Source organism: Engystomops pustulosus, chromosome 2 (assembly GCF_040894005.1).
Source record: "Engystomops pustulosus chromosome 2, aEngPut4.maternal, whole genome shotgun sequence".
Classification (NCBI taxonomy): domain Eukaryota; kingdom Metazoa; phylum Chordata; class Amphibia; order Anura; family Leptodactylidae; genus Engystomops; species Engystomops pustulosus.
The window spans coordinates 9,029,397-9,041,553 of NC_092412.1; the positions used below are offsets into that span (position 1 = coordinate 9,029,397).

The window sequence follows — 12,157 nt, forward strand, 5'->3', positions numbered from 1 at the left end:
TAGGGGATGGCGGGAAAGTAGTAGAGGGCGCAAGATGGCAGGTTCCACTGCTTACACTAGAAGTGTGTGAGCAATAAACACAATGGAAAGACTATTCAGGGTGCTAATGGAGGGTTGGAAAGGATTTAAGAATTCGAAGGAAAAAAATCTGATTGCCAGTAGTTACATAGAAGATGAGGACCAGTGTGACAGATTGATATTCCGCACCCCTTCTTCTACAACATTTCTCAGTGACTTCATTTTTGGACTGTTCAAAATCGATGTGGTGCGGCCGATGCAAAAGGGGAATGAAGGTGGGTAAAATGGCAGTTTTAGAGTTAATTGAAGAATTCTGTGGGACGTCTTTTCAACCCACTCCACTCTTATGTGACTTAGGCATTGTGGTGGAAGACACAGGGTCACTTTCTGTAACTATTGCTTGTATTTTATTCCAGGCCAGGAAACTCAATGCCTCTCATTTGATACAAAGCTGTATGCCCACCATTACTGAAATGTACACTTGTCTGAATAACTTTATATGTATTGAGCACTGTCACGGGTGTTTCCGGGCTCACCCGTGCCCCTTGTCCCTCTCCAGCGCGTCACTTGCACAACTTAGGGTCCCGGCTGACGCTCCATCCTCCTCCACCGTGCGCGTGCGTTCCCGGCTCCTAGGGCACACGCGCGCCGGCTTCTACAGATTTAAAGGGCCAGCGTGCCACTGATTTGCACTGGCCTTTCTAGGTAAATATATAACCCTAAAGAAAGCTTTGTCTATGCCTTGTACTGTTTCTGTGAATTCCCGTTGTGACCCTGGTTCCTTTTCCGACTTCGCTCCTTTGCCGCCAGCCCTGACCTGTTGCTACGTCTCAGACTCCGATCCTGTGTTGCCCGTCCTGACCTCCTGCCTGTCACCGACTACGAGATTGCCTGCCGTTTCTGTACCTCAACCTTGGCTGCCACTGCGGACAAGTCATGCCTGTGGAACAACCTGGTGGTACCACGCCACAGCAAGTCCAACCCGCTTTGTGGCGAGCTCTGGTGAAAACCGGATGCCACTTAGACTCCGGTCCCAGGTAGTGGCTTGTGTCATCGTCCGCAGTGGTTCAAAGGATCCACAACCTCTAAGCCTGACAAGCACAAAGTCTCTTTTTATAGACGTGCTACAAAAATCTGATGAAATGTGCGGTTTGGATAGCGGTTCCTTCCATCAAAATTGTTGCTTTGGGAAGTGATGTTACTCTTCTAACATAAATATCTCATAGTCTTTTGTACTTTATCTCTGGCAGAAATTCTATGACTTCTGTTACACTCCGAGGATGTGATCCTAAAAAACATTCATCCTGGAGATAGCAGGTAAACTAGAGCTGTATCAGTTATGTTAGAAATAATCTAATCCTTACAAACCATCTCACTCTGGAGTCGTGTCTAACAGTCCGAGAAAACTTCTAAAGAAGGTGGGACCTGCTATGGCAGCTATATACAGGACATTGATACTGGGACATGCCATTGAGAAACAGGTCCAGGGGTCTTGATTTCTAGCTGGCTCCCAAATTGCAGGCACCCGTTTCATCCCCAGATGAGCCTATGCAGCCAGGATAAGCCAGGCTGCTGTCCGAAGAAGGAGAGAACTATGTGAATAATCACCTGTGTCTATTGTGCAGGCTCTGGCAACAAGTGGAATCTTCTAAAAAGCCTAAAAAGATCCAAACCGAGCCAAGTCAGGAGATGTTCTCGTAGGTTCACTGTGTTCCTCTCCTTTGCAGAAAGATGCAAATCAGTGTATCTAATGATGTCCTAAATTATTTGTAGTGGAACCTGATCTACACATGATTTGTAGATATCCGCTGATTCAGGAAACTTCATTTGTAGCTCGCTTGCAGCCAGATGGGGAATGTTGCTGGTTTCTCTTCCTTATCCTGTATTCCTGGAGGGCATTAATGGTAATCTGCTACCAAAGGGATCTATCCGGTACCACACCCACCCCCTAGTTATGCAAGTCTGAGTGACATTGAACCTCTACTGGTTCCGCTCTCATCTTGGTGTAACCATGGTTAAGGAAGCACGCTCCCCACTTCAATTGAGCCACAAGTTGATAACTCTTTTTGGGGCCCTAAATGTTCAGAATCATGCTCGAAAAAAGTACCACCACAAAGTAGTAGCAGTTGCAAGTTACCTCAAAACACATCCTTAATCCTACGAACATACAACTAGCCACTGCTTCTGAAGAATTCCACTGCCTGGGAAAACATTTGTTCCATCTGCATTGTGGCCAAAGTTGATGGCATGGGCATATTTTTGTCACTTCTCTGGGTCCGTGGGTGTCAAAAAGACACTGGAATTTATATCAAGGAACTACTCGTGGCCCTCTTGTACTCCAGATGTACATGAATACGTTGCCACCTGTCTTCAGTGTGCTCAACATAAAAATGCACCAGGACGTTTAATTGGTCTTCTCCAACCACTTCCCATTCTGGAGAGTCCATGGACACATATCTCAATGGAATTCATTACGGACCTGCCACCATCTACAAGTTACAACACCATCTGATTGTTTTTTGAAGATGTCACACTTTATACCTTAAAAGGGATTACCATTTGCAGCTACATTAGCCCCCATTTTCATCCGAGACATATACCGCCTACAAGGAAGTCATAAGAAGATTGTACCAGGCAGGGGAACGTAATCTAATGAAAATCAAAGTCAGTTTCTCCTCAGCTAATGATACACAATCCACTGGACAAACTGAAAGAGTGTAAGTCTATATAGAAGACCTATAGAAGTTCCCGAGTCATCAATCCTGCGACTTATCGTCTTGCTCTGCCACCATCCTTATGAATCTCTGTATTTCATGCATCACTTCTGAAGCAGCTGATTCTCAATAGATTCTCTTTGTCCACCAAGCCAACCAAGCCATCCGTGTGGAAGAATTGTCCTGCTTTGCACCACCAGCCGCTTCCCTATTGGCTAAGTGACCTGCAAGTCCCTGACAGCCAAATTCATCCTGCTTTGCAGCGAGTTCTGATTTAGGACTAGAGGACTTGATGGATCCACATAGTATTACTTATAAGTACTAGGAGAAGGTGGCGAAGCAAAATTACATCAGAGCGGCAAGGTTAGTGACTGTGGTGACAAAGTCAGAATTGTGTAATACATTCTGTACCACTTTGTGTCTGGTGCTCGCTGCTTTCCATGTCCCCTGCTCTCTCCGCCTCCACCTTCACTTATTCCCCAGACTGCAAGGGACAGTGTCACAGTATGGATTCTGCCTAGAGGCATCTTTATCCCTTTCCCTCCCTGTGTTGTTGATTGAGCAGTCGGAACACATGGAGTAGGAAGCAGCTTATCACAGGAGCACCCATGCTCCTATACGATTCCCCGGATCCCCTGCCACGGTGGTTACCTCTCCGCATTCCCACAATGGTTCCGGCGCTGGCTGGCTGCCAATTTCTGATAAATTTTCAGCCCCTCCCTGTCATCCCTGCCGGATCTTTGTGTCTTGTTGCCATTGAGAAAGCCTGTTCCTATGTCCTCTGCGTTTATAGTGATTTCCCGTTGTGACCTTAATCCTGTTCCTGACTCCGATCCCGTGCTGCCTGTCCTGACCTTCTGCTACGTCCCCAACTCTGATCCCGTGCTGCCTGTCTCAACCGCATGCCTGTCCCCGACCACGAGTTGCCTTCCGATCCTGTACTTCACCTTGGCCGCTTTGCGGCGGGCTCTGGTGTAAACCGGGTACCACTTAGACTTCGTTCCGAGTTGGTGGATTACGTCATCATCCTCGGTGGTCCAGAGGATCCACCACCACTGATCCTGACACAGCTACATTACCTACAGAAAGTTTTTTTTTATCCAGTGATCTCTCGATCTACTCATCTTTCTTTTATCTTTCATCTCCTATCTAAATATATATATATATATGTCTATATTTTTTTATCTTTCTATTTATCTATCCATCCCCTATTATTTCTCATATCATGTAATATCTCTCATATTTATCCATTTTCTATGTATCTATGATTTATTAATCTACCTCCTATCTATACTCCATGTCATAACTATCTATTTATTATTTATCTCATATCCATCCTCTATCTATCTAGTCTACTTCATCTTATTATCTATGTGTCTATCTATATAACGGAAAAAAAGGCAACACCTCCAATGCAATTCCATACGTGACATTTCGTGTATGGAATAAACTCACTGCTGTTACATGGGATTCCATCGGATGTTCTGCCTTTTTTCGTTATATAGATAGACACATAGATAATACATAATAGTTTGATAAATATAAAGTAGACTATAGATAGATGATAAATTATATTGTAAGAAGTTTGCTGCCAGAAATCTTGGGTCTGTGCTCTCACTCTGAAAGGAGTATTTTTGTACACGGTGCTGCTTTGGACTTTAGTTTTTCTTTATTTATCTATCTGCTTGTCCAATTAAGAAATCATCGGAGAAGGTGACAGTCATGCTAAGACTCAGTATTGCAGCCACCTGGACTCTTCGAACCTTAGATGTCTGGTTGGAACAAATGGAAATCATCCGGCCACAGGTAATTCCAGAGAAGAAATGTTGGTGTTACTACCGCTAGTCAGACAAGCTGCCAGGTATATGGCTGACACATCTGCAGATCTTATCGAGATATCAGCCATGTCTGTAGTATTAGCCAACGCTATACAGTGGTGATGAAGGATCAAAGGAAAGTTGTGTGCTCTCTCTTGTGAATGTAGATCTTCTGTTCTGTACTGGACTTCATTTTATAGAAAGCATCAGATAAGGAAAAACTCTGGTATTTTCACCAAAGCCAATCCCTTCGTAGTCAAAGAAAAAGTTGTGGTCACTTTCGAAGTAGAGGAGGTCTAGAGGTCAACCAACCAGAGGCAGAGGTTTCTTTTTTAACTCAAAAGCCTAGACTGTTCGAGTTACAGGGTAGAGTTCAGAATTCCTCCTCCCACAAGATTCAGAACATATTGAACCAAGAAGTCTTGTAAGAGGAGAAAATTGACATTGTTGGAGGAAGAAGTTTTAATCCTGGTTTCGTCTCTCCAACAAAAGAACGAAATTTTCAGTCTTCGGGATCTGAATGTTTATCTACAGCACAAAGAGTTCAAGATGGAGACAATCCGGTCTACAATTTGTCTCCTATAGAAAAGTTGTAACATGGCAACTCTAGATCTCATCAACGCCCATCACCATGTCCTGATTCATCAATAATCCACCATTTTTATGCAAATTTCATTATGGATTAAAATCTCACTCCATCATTTCCAGTTTCAAACTAACATTTGGCTTCACATCTGCACCCAGGATATTCATAAAGGTCATAGCTGAAGTCCCAGCTTTTCTGCATCTAGAAGGAGTAAAGGTGGTCCCTTACATGGGCGACCTCCTCATCACAACCCAGTTAGAAGCTCTGTCCCATGTAGGTTGGCTTCTAAATCTGGAAAAATCCAAACTCCCCAAGTCAGCAGAAAATATTTCTGGGTACCTTGCTGGTTTCAGTGACTGTGATGTCCTTTTTGCCACAAGAAAGGGTGACTTCAATTTAAGAACATGTTGCCTTATTCCTCCGAAGAGCAGATGTACCTATTCGGGAGGTAATGAAATTGCTGGGAACACTGACAGTCACTATTCCAACAGTAAAATGAGCCCAAACAAGGGAACTGCAACAATTCCTCTAACATCTTGGGACAAAGCCATCCAATCTCTGGATCCCAAAGTGACAGTTCCTCATCAGGTGAAGCTATCTCTACTTTTGCAGAAAATACATAGCAATCTCAGGAAAGGAGTTTTGTGGAGACCTTTACTGCCCTCAGTGGCTTTTTTGGTTTCCAAACTGGCTCAAGATCCTTTGGCATCTAAAGTTGGTCCTTACAACGCTGATAGGTCCTTGCTTTGAACTGCTCTCTGACTGTCATTCGGGATTCCTCAGTCTTAAGGCAGTTTTCCTCTAAGCCATCGCTACGTCTAAGAGGGTGTGGTAGAGCAAAAAACTTTTTCCTGCTAACCCCCATACATTTAGAAACATCATCCCTTATGTTTTAAGTTTTTTCAAAGATCCACTTTGAGAAAACACACTTCCCACAGGAAGTCTGTCTGCCATCTTTTTGACCATTTCCTTCGACAGAAAAGGAGAAGGAATTCCATGTGTTGGACATCGAGAGATGTATCTTGATAAATTTGGAAAGGACTGCTGACTATAGAGCCTCTGACCATTTTTTCCATTCAAATACAAGGACGAAATAAGGGGAAAGTGTCTGGCAAAGTGACCGTTACCAGATGGATCGGGTCCACCATTGCTTCCTTCTATGAAGCCAAAGTTTCCTCAGTACCAGTTCTACCAGTAGACTCCATCAGGGTTGTGTCGGTCTAGAGGGCCAAGTTATCTTCTGCTTCCTTAGAGCTATTCTGTACGGTCGCTACATGGGTTACACCTAATACTTCCTCTAGGCATTATAAGATGGATGTGCTGTGTAATTATTACCTGTCTTTTAGTCAGAATCTGCTGTAATCTCGCCCTAATTTCTCAATATTAAAATCAAATCACCAGCAAGTGTTATTGGCATCCTTTTGGCTTCTTCCTCATGTTTGGATGTGTGTTTGGGGACGTACTTGTCTGCTGACCCCTTTGAACACTTTATTCTGCGTTCTGTTTATATTATTCTTAGAGCAGACCACCCCTTAACAGAAATATTTTTATGAACATATTTGGGTGATAGTCACTGCATCAAATAAGATTCCTCAAAGTCTTATAATAACACAACATGTGGAGACCGACTGATCCGACCGACTGGAGGAGACCAGAGAGAGATGAGCCGGTGTCTATGTCATCTCCATCTCCTCCCCTGGATGTGACCTCTCCCTGCAATGTATAAGGGAAGAATAACCCACAAGATACATGAAAGGCTCTTACCCTCCTCTGTCACTGATGAGGGGATTTCCTCTCCGCTCCTCCTTCCACCACAACTTTCCTGGAAAGATCCAACATGAAGGACCTGAGAAAACAAGGAAATGTCTCCAGAGATTCTCTTATATCCAAGTGATGGACAGAAACCTCCAGAACCAGGAACTAAGGGGAATAATCTGCTGCAGGAGGAGACGGGATCCACATTCATCCCAATATTTTACACATCAACATCAATGTTCCGGTTATATTACTGCCAGAGGTCGCACTAACATTTTTTCAAAAGGGTAAAAATACTCCTCTCACCATTTTTGAGGAGTATTTTTACCCGAGGAGGAGTATGAATATTTTGGTAATGCACCGCACACACTCCACAGCACATACAGCACACTGACAACACAGCACACACACACACACTGCACACTGACAACACAGCACACACACACACACTGCGGACTCCCAACACAGCACACACACACACACTGCGGACTCCCAACACAGCACACACACACACACACTGCGGACTCCCAACACAGCACACACACTGCGGACTCCCAACACAGCACACACACACACACACACACACACTGCGGACTCCCAACACAGCACACACACACACTGCGGACTCCCAACACAGCACACACACACACACACACACACACACACTGCGGACTCCCAACACAGCACACACACACACACACACACACACACACACTGCGGACTCCCAACACAGCACACACACTGCGGACTCCCAACACAGCACACACACACACACACACACACACACACACACTGCGGACTCCCAACACAGCACACACACACACACACACACACACACACTGCGGACTCCCAACACAGCACACACACACACACTGCGGACTCCCAACACAGCACACACACACACACACACACACACTGCGGACTCCCAACACAGCACACACACACACACACACACACACACACTGCGGACTCCCAACACAGCACACACACACACACACACACACACACACTGCGGACTCCCAACACAGCACACACACTGCGGACTCCCAACACAGCACACACACACACACACACACACACACTGCGGACTCCCAACACAGCACACACACACACACACACTGCGGACTCCCAACACAGCACACACACACACACACACACACACACTGCGGACTCCCAACACAGCACACACACACACACACACACACACACTGCGGACTCCCAACACAGCACACACACACACACACACTGCGGACTCCCAACACAGCACACACACACACACACACACACACACTGCGGACTCCCAACACAGCACACACACACACACACACACACACACTGCGGACTCCCAACACAGCACACACACTGCGGACTCCCAACACAGCACACACACACACACACACACACACACACACACTGCGGACTCCCAACACAGCACACACACACACACACACACACACACACACACTGCGGACTCCCAACACAGCACACACACACACACACACACACACTGCGGACTCCCAACACAGCACACACACACACACACACACACACACACACTGCGGACTCCCAACACAGCACACACACACACACACACACACACACTGCGGACTCCCAACACAGCACACACACACACACACTGCGGACTCCCAACACAGCACACACACACACACACTGCGGACTCCCAACACAGCACACACACACACACACACACACTGCGGACTCCCAACACAGCACACACACACACACTGCGGACTCCCAACACAGCACACACACACACACTGCGGACTCCCAACACAGCGCACACACACACACACACACACACACTGCGGACTCCCAACACAGCGCACACACACACACACACACACACACACACACACTGCGGACTCCCAACACAGCACACACACACACACTGCGGACTCCCAACACAGCGCACACACACACACACACACTGCAGACTCCCAACACAGCACACACACACACACACTGCGGACTCCCAACACAGCACACACACACACACTGCGGACTCCCAACACAGCACACACACTGCGGACTCCCAACACAGCACACACACACACTGCGGACTCCCAACACAGCACACACACACACACTGCGGACTCCCAACACAGCACACACACACACACTGCGGACTCCCAACACAGCACACACACACACACTGCGGACTCCCAACACAGCACACACACTGCGGACTCCCAACACAGCACACACACACACTGCGGACTCCCAACACAGCACACACACACACACTGCGGACTCCCAACACAGCACACACACTGCGGACTCCCAACACTGCACACACACTGCGGACTCCCAACACTGCACACACACTGCGGACTCCCAACACTGCACACACACTGCGGACTCCCAACACTGCACACACACTGCGGACTCCCAACACTGCACACACTCACAACACAGCACACACTGCACACACTCACAACACAGCACACACTGCACACACTCACAACACAGCACACACTGACCACACTGCACACACTCACAACACAGCACACACTGCACACTCGCCACACACACAACCACAACACACACAATGTTGCACTCACACAACACTGCACACACTCACCCAGCACTGATCTTGGGTCCCGTCGATCACATAAATGCAGGCAGCTGCGGGCAGGTAGAGCAGGACGGAGAGCATCATCTTCGCAGCCCACAAGTCTCCCCTGGGGCCGGTGCACTTCGGGTCTCTCCAGCGCGCCCCTGACACTTTGTCACGTGTCCTGCTGAGCGGCCCGGCGCACGCTGCGATCGCGCTTCTGACATGTACCTCATTTGCAGCGTGCGCCAGGCCGCTCAGCCTGCGCGCTAGATGGAATAATTGCCATGCGTTCTTTTACGCATGGCAATTATTTTGGGGGGTAATGGCGCCTCATCACGCGTCTATGACGCGTGGTGAGGCGTTAATGCGACCTCTGATTACTGCATAACCCGATGTGACCAGATCCTGAGGTGGAGACTGCGCTCATGGACTTCAGGACTTCACAGCAACTTTAAATATCCTCCCATAGACCCTCCACCCACTGCTGCTGGAGATGGTCAGCAGCTTCATTACATCCATCTATAGAGGATTCACAGGAACCTCAGCTCCACCTACCTGATGATCCAGTGGGACGTTCTCCTCCGGCTCCTCTTTAATATCTCGGGAATCTCCAGGACTGGGACATCTCTCTGGTTCCTGTGTAATATCTCGGGAATCTTCAGGACTGGGACATGGATTTCTCTGACTGGATCCATCTATAGGAAATATACACAGTGACTGATACATTGTCTATATGTGATGATGAGATGATGGAGGAGGTGACCTCACACCTGCTCTGTCCTCTATAATCAGGAAGGTCTCCTCTTACCTGGTGATGTGAGGGGCTGGTGGTCCTCCATCATGATGTCCTTGTACTGGTCCTTGTGTCCTTCTATATACTCCCACTCCTCCATGGAGAAATAGACAGTGACGTCCTGACACCTTATAGGAACCTGACACCCACAATGACACAGTCATCACCCAGACCCCTCCCTTGTGTTATTGTACAATGTCCCAGCATTCCCGGCAGCGCTCACCTCTCCGCTCAGCAGCTCAGTGATCCTGGAGGTAAGTTCTAGGATCTTCTGCTCATGTATCAGTGAATGAGGTGGAGGCTCGGTGATGGGGCTCTGGGTCCATCCTCCTGACACACGGGGGGTCACACACTCACCAGACGACTTCTTCACTACTGTGTAATCCTGTGTATGGGGAGACACTGATCACTACATAGATCCTAAGAATCCTTCACCTCTCCAGTCATTTCCCGCTGTTATTCCTAGAGATAAGAGCCGTGTCCTGGGAGACTCTCACCTCTCCGGTTATCAAGGAGATCATCTCTATGGTAATGTCCAATATCCTTGCATCCATGTAGTCTCTGCCATTGTCCACCCCTGGGCATCGTTTCATTGTCAGGAAGTTCTTGTACTGGTCCTTGTGTCCTTCTATATACTCCCACTCCTCCATGGAGAAATAGACAGTGACGTCCTGACACCTTATAGAAACCTGAGAAACACAATGACACCGTCATCACCCAGACACCTCACTTTGCCTATTAAAGTCGCCTTGCAGACTTGTGGAGACTTACAATGATTGATGCTCCATTAGGTTATTCTGGGAAATATCAAAATAATATTTCAAGGATGGGATAAGGTGATCCGCGCCTCTTCTGCTACCTTGTAAGGCAGCCCCTTAACATGAAGCAGGACTTTCAAGAAACCTAATAAAGTCTCATGTATACATCCTCTACTAAAAACCAAAAGAGCAAACGACTATGGTGATTTTAGACCCATCGCCTTAACATCACACGTAATGAAGTATTGTGAAAGGGTCCGTCCACCGCACCTGAAGGAGGCTGTAAGAGGAAGCGTCGATCCGCTACAGTTTGCTTACAGCAACAAGATGAGTGCGGGCGATGCCATTCTTATCCCTCTACACAAAACATACTCATACCCAGAGAATAGTGACTTCTCTAGCGCGTTCAATACCATCGACCCAGTTCTAATGAGGGATAAACTGTCCAATCTGAACACTGACAAGGCCATCGCTAACTGGATATACGATTATCTAACTGATAGACCTCAATACATCCTAATGGGAAAAGAACAATGGTCAGTAACCGAGGAGCAGCACAGGGCGCTGTACTATCTCCATTCCTGTTTACTTTATACACTTCTGACTTCCGCCATCACTCTGACATCTGTCACCTTCAGAAATTTTCAAATAATTCAGTCATTGTTGCCTACATACGGAAGGGTGGCGAAAAAAGGTAATAACCTCCTACTAAACTTAGAAAAATACTAAAGAAATGGTCATAGACCTAAGGAGGAAAAAAAAACAGCCCATGATCCTATCTAAATCAAAGGTAGAGCCATCGACCAGGTCCAAACCTATAAGTTTTTTGGGTTCATAATTGATGATAAGCTAGTGTAAAGGAGATTGCACTGGTTTCGGACGCCATCTTGACTACTGTCCGCCATCGTAGATACAGCGGCCATGTTCCCTGACCATTGTCAAGTTAATGTCATGATTCAAACATTTTATGTAACCTGTTTGCTGCCTGTCAGCTAATACCCTGTGACATGTAATGAGAAGCCAGTCTGTCCTCGATGCTGCATTATACTGTGATTCTGGAGTCCGCTTATCTTCTTCTTCTCAGCAAATTAGTAAAAAACAATATCTGTGTACAAGGTCTCTGAGAACTGAGCACAAT

The 12,157-nt window shown here is 46.9% G+C and overlaps 1 protein-coding gene across 1 annotated transcript in view; it reads left to right on the top strand.

The window, feature by feature from the left end:
• LOC140116870 (uncharacterized) overlaps positions 1 to 12,157 on the top strand; it is a 401,113-nt gene that overhangs the window by 150,186 nt on the left and 238,770 nt on the right.